This window comes from Nannospalax galili, unplaced genomic scaffold, assembly GCF_000622305.1.
Source record: "Nannospalax galili isolate Female #2095 unplaced genomic scaffold, S.galili_v1.0 scaffold411, whole genome shotgun sequence".
NCBI lineage: Eukaryota > Metazoa > Chordata > Mammalia > Rodentia > Spalacidae > Nannospalax > Nannospalax galili.
The window spans coordinates 144,507-158,481 of record NW_008329714.1 but is presented as its reverse complement, the minus strand read 5'-3'; the positions used below and the strand labels follow the sequence as shown (position 1 = coordinate 158,481).

Genomic DNA, 13,975 nt, shown 5'->3' with positions numbered 1-13,975 from the left:
GGCCCGAGGCGCAGGGCCCGGCCCGAGGCTGGAGGGGCGGAGGCCGCCGGGGCCTGGACGCTGCAGCGCGGCCGGCTCAGGAGAGAGGCCCGCCGGCCCGCGCTGTCCTCGCCGCCTTAGCCCGCACAGCCGTGCACCACATCCCTGCGCACCCGCCGCAGCAGCCGCTTGCCCCGCGCAGCCGCCCCTGCCAACAGCCCAACGCGCCGGAAGTGGTGAGCACCGAGCGGCCCCTCAGCCCCCGGCCCGGCGGCGGCGCTGGAACCGGACCAATCCGGAATCGAGCAAGGGCGGGAGAGGGCGGGGCCGCACCTGACGGCTCGCAGGCCCTGCCCACCTCAGGCCCCGCCCACCGCGCTCCCGCCCCATTGGCCACGCTGCCATGCTGGTAAAGGGCGCCGCCATTTTAGTAAAGGAGCTCTTTTTCTTTCGCTTCCATTGCTCATACATCCTGTGGACTTTTGCTGTGCAGCCCTCGGTCCGAGCACCGGCCAGAGCTCGGCGCAGCGGGATTGGGCTCTCCTGAAGCTTTGTTCTTCCAGTCCACACTCGCCGTGCCCGGGCTCTGCTGGGACCAGAAAGTCAAAAGACGAAATTGAAACCCTGTAACAAAATACAGAGGAAGAAAAATTAGTGTAACGATCTTAAATTGGCTTCATTTTCAGTTGCAGACTCAGGCAACTCTCATTCCATGGAACCAAAAACAGAAATGCAATAAGCAGAGTAGCAAAAGTTGGCCTTGCGGACAGAAAAGAGGCTAAAGAAAGCACAAGAAACCCTCCATTGTTCCTTAGGCACTTTCCTTATGAGGGTGCGACAGGGAGACAGAACAAGAGAAAAGTAACCGGCTAACAATTGGTTTCTTGTGCGAGTATGAAGATTGAGGAGAGAGAACTTCATTATTTCGATTAAAAATGCCCTGAGATGGGCCTGCAAAAACTTGAGTTCAGTTCCCAGCTCCTACATGGTGATTAACAACCTTCCTTAACTCCAGTTCCTGAGATTGGATCCCCTCCTGGCCTCCCGGAGCGTTGCACCCACTGTGCACCTAGATACAAGCAAGCAAAACACATATATAGATCTGCAGTTCAAGGTCATCTGGCTACAAAGTGAGTTCAAAGCTAGCCTGAGTGACATGAGACTGTGTCAACAGAGGGGTGGGAAGGGGCTGGTGAGATGGCTCAGCAGGTAAAAGTGTGCCAGATCTGAAGATCATACCTAAATTCCATCCATGAAATCCACATTGTAGAAGCGAACTGATTCTCACAACTTACATTCACACCATGCCCCCCCCAGAGAGAGAGAGAGAGAGAGAGAGAGAGAGAGGCAGATATGCAAAAATACAGAAAAGAAAAATGGTGTTTCAGAAATTTGGCCTGATTTCTCATAAAGTTAGAAAGGTTTAAAGTAAGAGTGTGGGGAGAGCCCAGCACCCACCTGGTGGCTCACAACCATCTGTAACAAGGGCTGGGACACCCTCTTTTGGCCTCCCAGGGCACCAGGCACACCTGTGGTGCACATATACACATTTAGGCACTCATGAATGCACATATAAAAAATCTCTTTTAGAAAGTTTAGACCAGGGGCTGGAGAGATGGCTCAGCGGTTAAGAACAGATTGTTCTTGCAGAAGACCCGGGTTCAAATCCCAGCACCCACGTGGCAGCTAACAACTGTCTGTAACTCCAGTTCCAGGGGATCCGACAGCCTCTTCTGTCCTCCGAGGGCATTGCGTGACATGGGTGCACTTACCTACATGCAGGCAATACATGCATACACATAAAAATAATAAAATATGAAAGAAAAAAAAAAAGTTTAGTCCAGGCATGGTGGCTCATGCCTATGGTCCCAGCACTCAGGAGGCTAAGGCAGGATTGCTATGAGTTTGAGGTCAGCCTGGGCCACAGAGTGAGCCATAATCCACACCACCCCCCAAAAAGTTTAGTTTGAGTTTAGTTTGAGATTGGTGAGGTGGAGTTTTAGTGTTAAGTGATTCTAATTTGATTTTTAACCTGGTCTGTCAATTAAACAGGCAATGAAAAGCAGAGAGAAGAGATTAACCAACTACTTGTTGGCAGGCCTGCCCAACCTTCTGACATGACAACCTGAAGTTTTCATACACAAAGTTTATGCTTGAGCACCAAGCAATGGAGTTACAAAAAAATTGCCAAAAACTCATAATATTATATGTTTGCAATTTTGTGTTGGACTATATTCAGAGCTATTCTGGAGCACATAGTTGGACACTAAAGAGAAGAGGAACAGAGAAAGGGGTCCAGTGAGACCAAGTCCTTCAAACAGCTGCCATGAGCTTTATGTTCAAATAAGGAAGAATGGAGCAAGAGGTATGCATGATCCAGAAGTTGTGGTCAAGGTTAATCATGGTTGATCAACAGTTCTGGTTCTGCGGCATTGTTGGGAGATTTCACGTCATCAGTAGAGAACAGAATCACAGATTCCTCCCAGGAGGTAACTACTTCTGCGGCAGATGCAGCCTTGCCATCACAGATAATTGCCCTCATTTAGGGGATGGTCTTTCCTTTCAGGCTTGCATTTGCTTAGTGCTAGGTGCACTGCCTTGTCCTAAAGGTATTTATCCATCAGTCCTGTTTTTCCTGGAATCCAAGATAACTGCAGGCTTAGGTGCCCTGGGGTGGGGGTGGGGGTCTGGAACAGGACATTGTAAAGCTGACAGATACCTACAGAGAACAGATCCAACATGAAGGCAGAGATGCCAAGCCTTCATCCTTTTTTCACTTCTCCTATGGACCCATGCGAGTAGTTCACACTTTTTGGCAAAAGCAATTTCTAGGTAATTGTGTCAGAGGAGCTTGGTCCAAAACAACAGCTCCTACAATTTTTGTTTATGAAAGGTGTTCTAGGGACTAAAGAGTTGGCTCAGCAGTTAAGAGCACTGACTGTTCTTGCAGAGGATTTGGGTTCGATTCCACCCCACACACACACCCACTGTAACTCTAGTTCCAGGGGCTCCAGCACCCTCTTCTGATCTCCTTGGGCATTGCACAACACGAAAGCACTTATATACATGCAGGCAACATACACTCATACACATAAAATAAAAAATAATAAAATATTTTTTAAAAGGTGTTCTAGTTACTTTCTATACTGTAATACAAATATTGACTAAAAACAACTTGAGGAGGAAAGGGTTTATTTGGCTAATAGTACAGTCCATCATCAAAGGAAGCCAAGGCAGGAGCTCAGTGCAGGAACCTAGAGCACAGACCTTGGAAGAACATTGCTTACTGGCTTGTTCCCCTGACCTGTGCTCAGCCTGCTTTCTTATACAATATAGGACCACCTGCCCAGGGGTGGCACCGCCCACAGTGGGCTGGGCCCTCTTATATCACTTAACAATAAAGAAAATGCCCCACAGACATGGCCACGGGTTAGTCCAATGGAGACAATTCCAGCACAAAAGGTAAGATTTGTAGTTAGTAATGAACAAATGGATAATTGTAGAAGTAATGAACAAATAGATAATTAACTGTCATAAGAGGAGTACTGTGAATGAAACAGCAGGAGGATGAGCTAGAAAATGGAGGGGAGGGGCTGGAGAGATGGCTCAGCAGTGAAGAGCACTGGCTGCTCTTCCAGAGGACCCAGGTTCAGTTCCCAGAACCCATATGGCAGCTCACAACTGTCTGTAGCTCTAGTTCCAGGAGATCTGATACCCTCTTCTGGCCCCTGAGAGTTTGCATACATGTGGTGCACTTACATCCACACAGGTAAAACATTCATACACATAAAATAAAAATAATTTTTAAAAAGAAAATGGAGGGATGGAGGGGAAGAGGCTGGGGATGTATGTAGCGGTGCGGTAGAGTGCTTGCCAAGCAGGCACAGGCACAGGTCCTGGGTTCAATCCCCAAGGAAGGAAAGAGGAGGGAAGGAGATTGGGGGGGGAGACAGATGAGAGAGAGAGAGAGAGAGAGAGAGGAAGGAAAGGGAGAGTAAGGATGGAAAGGTCAACTGAGGCCAGAGGACAAGACCAGACATGAGAATCCTTATGCCAACAAAGCAGCAACAGCAAAGGCCCCAGAGGGCAAAGTATGGTGATTCTTGCTCCAGCCCTACCTGCTTTATTCATAAAAATGCCAGAGTGGTTTCTTTCAAAGATCATTTATTATTTTTATGTGTATGTATATGTTGAGTCTATGTGTACCATGTGCATGTAGGATCCCAGAAAAGGGCATCAGCTCCCCTGAAACTGGAGTTACAGTCAGTTGTAAGTCACCATGTGGGTGCTAGGAACCAAACCCTGATCCTCTGTAAGAGCAGCAAATGCTCTTAACCACTGAGCCATCTCTCCAGCCCTGAACTACCTTCCTAGCCCCATTTTTACTTTTTTTTTTGTCTTTTTGAGACAGGGTCTCCCTGTAGCCCCAGCTGTCCTGGAACTCACTATGTAGACCAGGCTGCCTTGAACTCACAGAGATCTGCCTGCCTCTGCCTCCCAAGTGCTGGGATTAAAGGCGTGCACCACCACGCCCAGCTCATTTTTACATTTTTATAGACAGAAAAGACCTGAAGAAAGCAGAAGGAAAAAAATTTTTTTAAATCAACTGTTTTAAAGTTGTTTTTCTTGGAAAGGATAAAGCAGAACAGAGGGATTCCTCCTCACGCTAGATGAGACTGGCCTATTTGGAAATTTGGGTTCCCCTCCCTCTCCTGGTTTTTCAAAAGGTCAGATGAACAAGGAAGGTTTGCCTTGGTGATATGGAACTTCAGCATGAGTGACTCCGTTTCAGTTTGGCCTCCTCACCTACTACAGGACTGCAGTTCCCTGGCCCCCATGGGCTGTTTGGGTTTGTTTGTGAGTTTTTTCTTCCCCATGGATTTTTATTGAGTGTTCATTTCTATGACAAGAAACTGCTTTCGTGTTTTATCAAATGAAAGCCACTGTTCCTCACTGCTGAACAAAACACACTTCTGTGCTTGGAAATTTAGAGACATGTTATTTTTAAAGGATTATGCAATAACCAATCGGTTATAATTGTTATAAAAGTAATAAAGGAAAAATACAGACCTCCTGAGAAAATTACAACAGAGTTAGGTTTGACATATCCAAGGGTCTAAGCTAATTTGGGAGGTGGGACATGACATTGATTTTAAAACAAGTTGGCGTTTGCTAGGCAAAGACAGGAGGCATAGAACATTCCAGGCAATAAAAGCAGCATGTCTAAGTGAAGCCATCTGAGGAGGTAAACAGGAATCAGAACTGAGGCCAAGTCCCCTGTCCTTTCTTTGTTCTTGCCTTCCTTTCCTGGCTCAATGGGATGTGTGAAGGCACTAGGAAAAGAAGTAGTTGGTGTATTTGGATTGAGACCCATTTCTTAAATTCACTGAAGGTGCAACTGAGAATGTAGCTCAGTAGATAGCACGCATCCACAAAGCCTGGCTTCAGTCTCTAGCACTGCATGCAACTGGGCATGGTGACATGGTGACAAATACCTGGAATCCCAGGTCTGAAGAGCTAGAAGCAGGAGGACCAGGAGTTCACTGCCATCCTTGCTACATAGGCTCAGGTAGCTCAGACTGGCTTTGAACTCCTAATCCCCCTGCCTCCACCTCCCTAGTGCTGGGATTCCAGGTGTGGGTCACCCATCCCAGTCACTAGTTGAAGAACCTTGAGCAAGTCTTGGTTTCCTTGCTGAGTAATTGGATGGAGTAATAGAGAAATCCAATCCAAACACATGTAAAGATATGCTATGAGTTCATGTAACTCCCATGAGTGGACTTCCAGAGTTAGGTCAGCTTCAGTTGGGTGTGGCAGGAGCTCCGAATCCATTCTGCAAGAGCACTCTTGCCTCTGCTCCTGGTATCCAGCTTGTACTCAAATGAATGCAGGACGGTCAGGGCCGCAAGTCCTGCCCTTCACATCCAGCAAGAGAATACCTCTTAGGGAAATGAGGTTTATTCGACTGGTCCTCATGGTCTAGCTCTGCCCATCCTTGATCCAGACATAGCAAAGAAGGGCGGCACTACTATGATTAGCTTAGAGAATCTGCCCCTGCAGCTAGACAAGTTGAACAGTGAGGATCTGCCATGCTCCTGCTTTCTTTGCATTGCCAAGCTGGGTGGAGATTTAATTCAACATACCATAAAACACCTGCCAATGAGGCATGTAATGAACAGAAGCTATTATTAATTTCACTCCAGGGATTTTTGTTCAAGTCCACTAAATAACATTTTGCTATTAATATTAATCTCAAGTCTGTCTTGTTCCAGAAAATAGATTTAAGGTTGCTATTATTTTTTGTTGGCAGTACAAGGGCAGCCCCCTCCCCCATCTTCTCCTGTCCTCTCCTATGGCTTCTGTTCTGCCCTCCTTCCTTTATTCAGTCAGCAAATATTCAGTGCATTAGAATCAACTTGGTGTCAGGCACTTTGCTAAAAACTAAGAATTCCAAAATAAAAAAGATTCAGAAAACTTGCTCAATACCAGGCGTAACAGCAACTTAGACAATTACAGTATAATATGAGGAGGGAGGTGACAGAGCTGTGTAGACGCTTTTGAAGCATCCGAAGAAGTAGGAAGGAAGGCTGAACAAAGATGGAAACCTTTGTGTTGGGTCCTAATGGACAAATAGAAGTTTCCTGGCTGATGCTGTCTTTTTCCTCTCCCATTCCAGCTTGTCTTCCACTGTACCAGGACTCTTTCCATTGGCTGGGTCTCTACGGCTACACTCTAACCTGTTATTGGGATAAAGGAATATATTGTCTCATGTAAAGTAACTATTCAAAGAGTCCAAGGGAGTGGGGGGGCTGGAGCGATGGCTCAGCGTTTAAGAGCACTGTCTGCTCTTGCAGAGGACCAGGGTTCAATTCGCAGAACCCATACGGCTAGCAACTGTCTAACTCCAGTTCCAGGGGATCCGATGCCCTCTTCTGACCACCGCCGGCATTGCACAACACGGGTACACCCACCTACATGCAGGCATTACACCTCATACACATAAAATACAAAAAAAAGTTTTTTTTTAAACAGTTGAATGTGGGGTGGACAGATGGCTCAGCGGTTAAGAGTAGTGACTGCTCTTGCAGAGGACCTGGGTTCAATTCCCAGCACCCACATGGCGGCTAAGAACCGTCCTTAACTCCAGTTTCAGGGGAATCCGAAGCCCTCTTCTGACCTCCGTGGCATTGCACGACACGGGTGCACTTACATACATGCAGGCAATACACTCATACACATAAAATAAAAATAATAAAATATTTTTAAAAAATGAGTCGAATGTATTTCATGTCTAAAGTGATGCTGCAGAACTGTTTTCCTCCGTTTGCTGCTTCTGCTTCTTGGTTAGAAGTCCTTCACCCAAGCTGGGAGTGTAGCTCAGAGGTAGAGCCCTTGTCTAGCACGTGTGATGCCTCTGGTTGGATACCCAGTACTGCCGCAGTCCTACATCCACATGCAGGCCCAGCAAGGCCCAGTCCTTATCCTCCCTCAGGCTGCCTGGCAGAGGTAGCCATGCCTCTCTGGTCCCAAGAAAATAATGCCATTGGCTATGATTGAGTCAAATGCCCACGTCTGAACCAATCACTGTGACAGGGCAGTGTAATGTCTGATTGGCTGATCCAGGTCACATGCTCCACCCCAAGCTCCAGAAGTCTTGTTCAATCAGGCCAAGCTCCCTCAGAAGGGGCAGTTCTGACAGCTCTCAGAGCCCGGAGGATTTTCAGATGCTGGAACACTCAGGAATCTCAGTGGCATCACTCAATGCAGATGTAGTTAATGGAGGAAGGAAGGGAGGGTCTAGTTCCCTCTGTAGGTGATCTCTGGGCATTCGGCTTAGTCTGACATTCGGCGCCAGACGCTTTGCCCTGGGTTTTTACTCAGCCTCCTAAGCCTGAAACTCTTTCGAACCTCGTCCAATAGAGCCCTGTTTGGCCGGGTAGACTTCTGCACCGTCAGATCCTGCTGAGAATCTCAACTAGGATTAGGAGAGTTGACAAGTGGGTATTATTAAAGGGCAGAATGGAAACAAACTAAAAAGGAAAACAGGAGATCCCAGGTCTGGGACCAGCAGGACCTACAGCATCCTCTGCAGCCAGCCCTGAAGTGGAAGGCAGGAAATCTGTGAGGGCAGCTAGGGAAATGCCTACCAGTAAAGTCACCCTGCAGGGAGGAAGATGAGGGGCGCACTGACCTCCCCAAACCAGCTTTGGTGTGGGATCAGCACAATTGCAAGTCATACTGTCAACCTCCTGAGAAAACAGTTGGGTAGAGGAGGAATGTGACTCCGGGGGCAGATGGACTAGATTGCATGACCATCATTACTGGCTGTGAATGTTTAGAACTGTGCCTGGCACATCAAAATCTTTTTACTAGCTTGGTGTGGTAGGGCATACCTATAATCATAGTACTCAGGAGGGTGAGGCAGAGGGATAGAAAGTTCAAGGCCATCTTGGGACAAACAGCAAGACTCTGTCTACAAAATAAAACAAAATCAAAACAGAAAAAGAAATGACCAGGGAGATGCTCAGTTGGTAAAGTCACCATCATTCAAGCATGAGGACCTGAGTTTGATCCTTAGCAGAAGGCATGGTGTGCACTTGTCAGACCAGCACTGGGGGAGCAGAGACAGGAGGATTCTAGCCAAATCTTATCTAGCCAAATTAGAGAGCTCCAGGTTCAGTGATACTTGGGCCTAGAGAAATGAGCTCAGTTGATAAAGCATTTGCCACACAGGCATGAAGACCTGAGTTTCAATCCCCAGAACCCATGTAAAAGCCAGGCACAATAGTGCACATCTGCAGTCCCAGTGATCCAGTGGCAAGATGGGAAGTGTAAACAGGAGAAGCCTGGGAAGATCAGGGTTCAGCTAGCGTGGTATGTGCAACACAGTGGCAAAAAAAAAAAAAAAAAAAAAAAAAAAAAGAAATCAATGTTATCAACATCATCCAGGAGTCTTGGAGTCTAGTCTCTCTCTCTCTCTCTCTCTCTCTCTCTCTCTCTCTCTCTCTCAACACACCCATCATTGGCTTCTTGCTGCATTTCTAAGCCACATTGCAGTGATGCTTAAAAAAGAAACAGCTGATTCTTAGCATTCATGCATAAGGCCAAGAGCGGACCTGAACTGCCGAGCACCTGTTCTTTCAGATGGCTCTCGGAACTGTGTTCCCCAGCAGGGGCCTCCCTCATTCTTTTATTGAAGTAGTATCTCCAGCATGAAATGGGGAGAGAAGTCACGACCCACCCTTATCAGAGTCTCTTGCACTTTAATCCCTAGGCCTAGAATATCTCACACACACAACAAAGTGATTTCTCTGGTTCATAATGAGAAAAGCATGCTGCTTTCAGCGTTTTGACAGACAAAGCATGCACATGCACATTCATACTCTATTTTACACTATCTTGGGTGGGGGGCAAGGAGGGATCCTGAAGGATTAAGGCCATGTGTCCAGGTCCCATATGATGTGCTCGGGGAACTTGTTTACATTATAAACAAAAGCCTTTTGGTTGCAAGGTTAGGTAAAATTCATTACTCCAGATAATGCTTATACTATAAACGTCATTCCTACAACCTCTGGCCTCAGCATGTACACACACAAATAAGTACATATATTTTTCAACAAAATTCAATTCCTAATTATTAATATTTCTACCCCTGTTCCAACCTACCTTTCTTTTTTTTGGTTTTTATTTTTTATTTTATGTGTATGAGTGTATTGCCTGCATGTACGTAAGTGCACCCATGTCATGCAATGCCCAAGGAAGTTAAAAAGAGCATCAGATTCCCCTGGAGCTGGAGTTATGGATGGTTATTAGCTGCCATGTTGGTGCTAGGAACCGATTCCAGGTCCTCTGCAAGAGTAGCAAGTGCTCTTAACTGCTGAGCCATCTCCCCAGCCCTGAAACCCACCTTTCTATGTGCTGTCCTCTCCACAAGCCCAGCACACTGGACTCCTCATGACCTTGGGGTACAGCAGGTGTCTTTATGGCTCTGAGCCATGTTGTTCTTTCATTCATATTATAGTTTGAATCCGAGCTGTCTCTATGTGTTGAGAGCTGGAACCCCAGCTCTTGGTGACACTAGAACATTGGGAACCTGTAAGAGTGTAAAGCTTAGTGAGAGGAAGTTAGGCCACTGGGGACATGTTCTTGAAGGGGATATTGGGATCCTGGTCCCTTCCTGTCTCTGATTTTGTTTTGTTTTGTTTTGTCTCATTTTGAGTTGGCCTGGAGCTCTCTGTGTAGACTAGGCTGGCCTCCATCTCAGAGATCTGCCTGCCTCTGCCTCCCAAGTGCTGGGATTAAAGGCATGCACCACCATGCCTGGCTTTCTCTTTACTTTTTGACAGGCCCAGAGCAAGGGACAAGCAACCACTTGTTGAAACATATGAAATCATGAGCCAAAAATTTTTCTTTTTCAGCAATGATTGTCATAGTATCAGAAAGCTGACTAACACGGCTTGGAATATTCCTTCCTCACCGTTTCTTTCCTTTCAAGTCCTGCTCATTCAGAAAACTCAACTCAAATGTCTCCTGCTTGGTAACTTCATTATGCAGAGTAAATGGCTTTGCACAGTCTGGCTGTTAACACAATTAATAGATATCTTGCCTGAAGATATATGTAATTATGACGTCTACCAGAAATGCCCAACAGGAACTATCCGTGATATAGTACCATGTGACCTCTGCTATTCTGTTATCCCTGCCCTCATCTCTTCCAAGTAGATGGAAGCTTGTACTTCCCCCATCCTTGCAGTTGAGCAGGACCGTACAAACTGGATGGAAGTAACATGTGCCACTTGTGGGCCAGATTATATAAGCTGCCTGTGCAAATCTTTCCACTTCTTTTCCTGCCTAGGAAAGCCCTAAGATCTAATACTGAGAAGGAGCATCATGAGGTACAGTGGCTCCATGTACCAGAACCCTCACTAACACAAGGCCCATAGAATGAACAATAAATAAGATTTTGTGTTTGAGCCATTGAGATATTCAAGTAACCTGTTCTGACTGGTGAACATGACCATGTATGGGAACTGGTCTGCAAAGATTGGCTGAATTATGCTTCTTTGTGTTCACATTCCCTTTATAGGTCCTACCCTTAAGGTTGAGTTGGCCCTATGAATTTTCTTTTGTTTTGTTTCATTTTGGATTTGACATAGGTTCTTGCTCAATAGCCCAGGCTGGCCTTGAATGCATGATCCTCCTGCCTCAGTCTCCTGAGCACTAAGATTATGGGTGTGGGCCATGATGTCTGGCTGAATTCACTTTTGACTCCTAACATGTAGTGGAACTGAGCATGTCTTCCAAGGTTAGGTCATGAACTGCTTTTCTTAGGTCTCATTCTCTGTAGGGCAAATCAGACACCATGAAAGAAGTCTAAGTAAGTTCTGTCTAGTCAAGCAGAAAAACTGTGTGAGGAAATAGAGAGTAACCTGACCAGTTCCACCTGCTGCAGCTAACCCAGATCAGGTACCCATGAAAGAAGGAGGCCATCTTGAATGAAGCTCAATGAAGACTTTCAAAGGCTCCAGCCCCAACATCTTTGGCAATAATTCATTTGAATCCCCAAATAAGAACCATTGACCTAAACATTCCCAGGACTGTGAGAGATAATGAGAAGTGTTGTTTAAGTCATTATGTTTTGAGGTGGTATGTTGCTATGGCTTATGTTGCTATGGATAAGTGTCCCCCAAAGGCCACTGGCCTAAAGACACGGTCTCTAGCTTGGTGCTATTGGGAGATGAGGGAACTTTAAGAGATAGGGCCTAGTGGGAGGTGCTAACATTAAAAAAAAAAAGTCAACAGGGCTGGAGAGATGGCTCAGAGGTTAAGAGCACAGGTTGCTCTTGCAGAGGACCCAGGTTTGGTTTCCAGCACCCGTAGGGCAGCTAACAATAATCTGTAACTCTAGTTCTAGGGGATCTGACGCCTTCCTCTGACCTCTGTGGGTACTGCATGGCATGGGTGCATTTATATACATGCAGACAATACACTCACACACATAAAAAAAATTAAAGCCAATTCTGCTTTAAGGAAATAAGAAAATTGTTTATTTTGAGCCAAATATAAAAGATCATGGCCCAGAGCCATGGATTTAAGTTACCCTGAATGACAGATTCCACCTTACAAAGTTACTTGATCTTTTACAGTCATAGAAAAGAAAGGCATGGATCCACATGTTTATAAAATGCACAGGTAAGATCAGCAGGTGAGCAGGCTACAGCAAGATAGAGAAGTCTATAGGCTAGAGATGTTGTTTTTAGGATTGGTAGAGGGCAGAGGAGGGTCACGCTTAGTGATACATGCCAGGAATTTTATGAAAGAGTCAAGAGGATGTTAGGTCAGATACATATATACAGATAGTACAATGACAACTAAAAGAGGCTAACGACAGTGAGTTTGGGTTATTAACCAAACACTCCATCTCTCCCCAATCTGAGTTCTTCTCAGCCATAGTCAAATAGCCTATAAGATCTTTTTTTTTTTTTCAAATCTGTATGAGTGTATTGCCTGTGTGTGCGTAAAGGCACTTCTGTTGTGCAGCACCTGCTCAGGTCAAAAAAGGGCATTGGATCCCCTGGAATTAGAGTTACAGATGATTGTTTGCTGCCATGTGGTGTTGGGTATTGAACCCCAGTCCTCTGCAAGAGTAACTAGTGCTCCTAACTGCTGTCATCTCTCCAGCCTAGATCTTTTTTTTTTTTTTTTTTGGTCTTTTTGAGACAGGGTCTCCCTGTAGCCCCAGCTGTCCTGGGCAAAGTTGAAAGGTGAAGAAACAGCTCCCCGCAGCAGGGAGGGAACTGGAAAGGGAGGTGCCCAAGTCTGCAAGATCTGTAATAAAGATAAACTGCCTCAAAGGACTTTAGTTCACAGAGGTCTTTAGACATCAGAGCATGTCCTCCATTGGTGCCAATGGTACTGTGGGACCCTAATCCTTTCTCTTTCCCTTCCTGACCATGCAAGGAGAAGATTTGCTCTATTCCTTACTTCCCACCTGTTGTGTGACTGTTTCCTCCAGGCAAATGTGATCACTACTATCTAGGATTAGAGGGGATGTGATCACCTGTATGAGACTCACACTCCTTCTTGTAATGGCGGGGGAGGCCAAGCAAGACTAAGGAGACTAATGAGGCTCTCAGAGCCCCTCTTCTCCCCACGGAGGTATAGGTTGTGAACAGTTGCTGGGGGAGGAGACTCTTAAAGGATATAGCTGCCATGTCAGCTGCCTTCTTTAAGTAACCCCAATAAAATCACTGCTTCACCAAGCTGGACTTGTGTAGAATAATTTTTTTGGTCTGTCATTGCCCTTTCTATCTAGGGTGAAAAAAAATAGATTTCCCGGGAAAAGTCACATACCAGGGCTGGAGAAATGACTCAGTAAGTAAAGTGTTTGCTGTGTCAGCACAAAGACTTAAGTCTGAGCCCAGAACCCTCATTAGAAAAGCCAGATATGGTGGTGTATGCTTGTCATCTTAGCATTGAGGAAGCAGAGATGGGAGGATTCCTGGGACTCAGTGGTCAGTCAGTGCAGCCTACTTGGCTAGTTTCAAGCCAGTGAGAGACCCTATCTCAAAAAACAAGATGGGTGGTTCCTGAGGAATGACAACCAAGGCCTCCATACATACACAGTACCCATGTGCATGCCCCCACCATGCTTCACACAACATCATTATTGCCACCTGGAATCAGAAACCTAAAAAAAATGAGCCTACCCTATAATAGGCTGGAGCCTCTAAAACTATATAAGTTTTCAGGTATTTATTAAAGTGATAAAAAGCTGACTAACACATTACCTCACATCAATATAAGTAAACAGAACCCCACAATAAAGCACTGCTCCTTGAGGGAAATAGTGAGCCAGCACAGTTCCTTTCTTACAGCATGATGGAAAACTAGTCCATAACCCCAACCAGCCAACCAGTGGGAAACCACCTGGCAGCGAAGCATCACCAATTATCTGTTGACTGCATCCATAAAAGAAAATAGCTTCAGGATTGGA

General features: G+C 45.9%; 1 protein-coding gene across 3 annotated transcripts in view; it reads right to left on the bottom strand.

Moving 5' to 3' along the window:
* Xpo6 (exportin 6) overlaps nt 1-262 on the bottom strand; it is a 135,532-nt gene extending 135,270 nt beyond the window's left edge. For 2 of the 3 annotated variants that reach the window (XM_008841609.3, XM_008841619.2), the window contains exon 1: nt 1-262. This exon is cut by the window's left edge and continues 365 nt beyond it. The gene's annotated coding sequence lies outside the window, so the exon portion shown is untranslated. The other variant, XM_008841601.3, reaches the window with a different exon arrangement.
* Between the last annotated feature and the right edge of the window lie 13,713 nt (nt 263-13,975).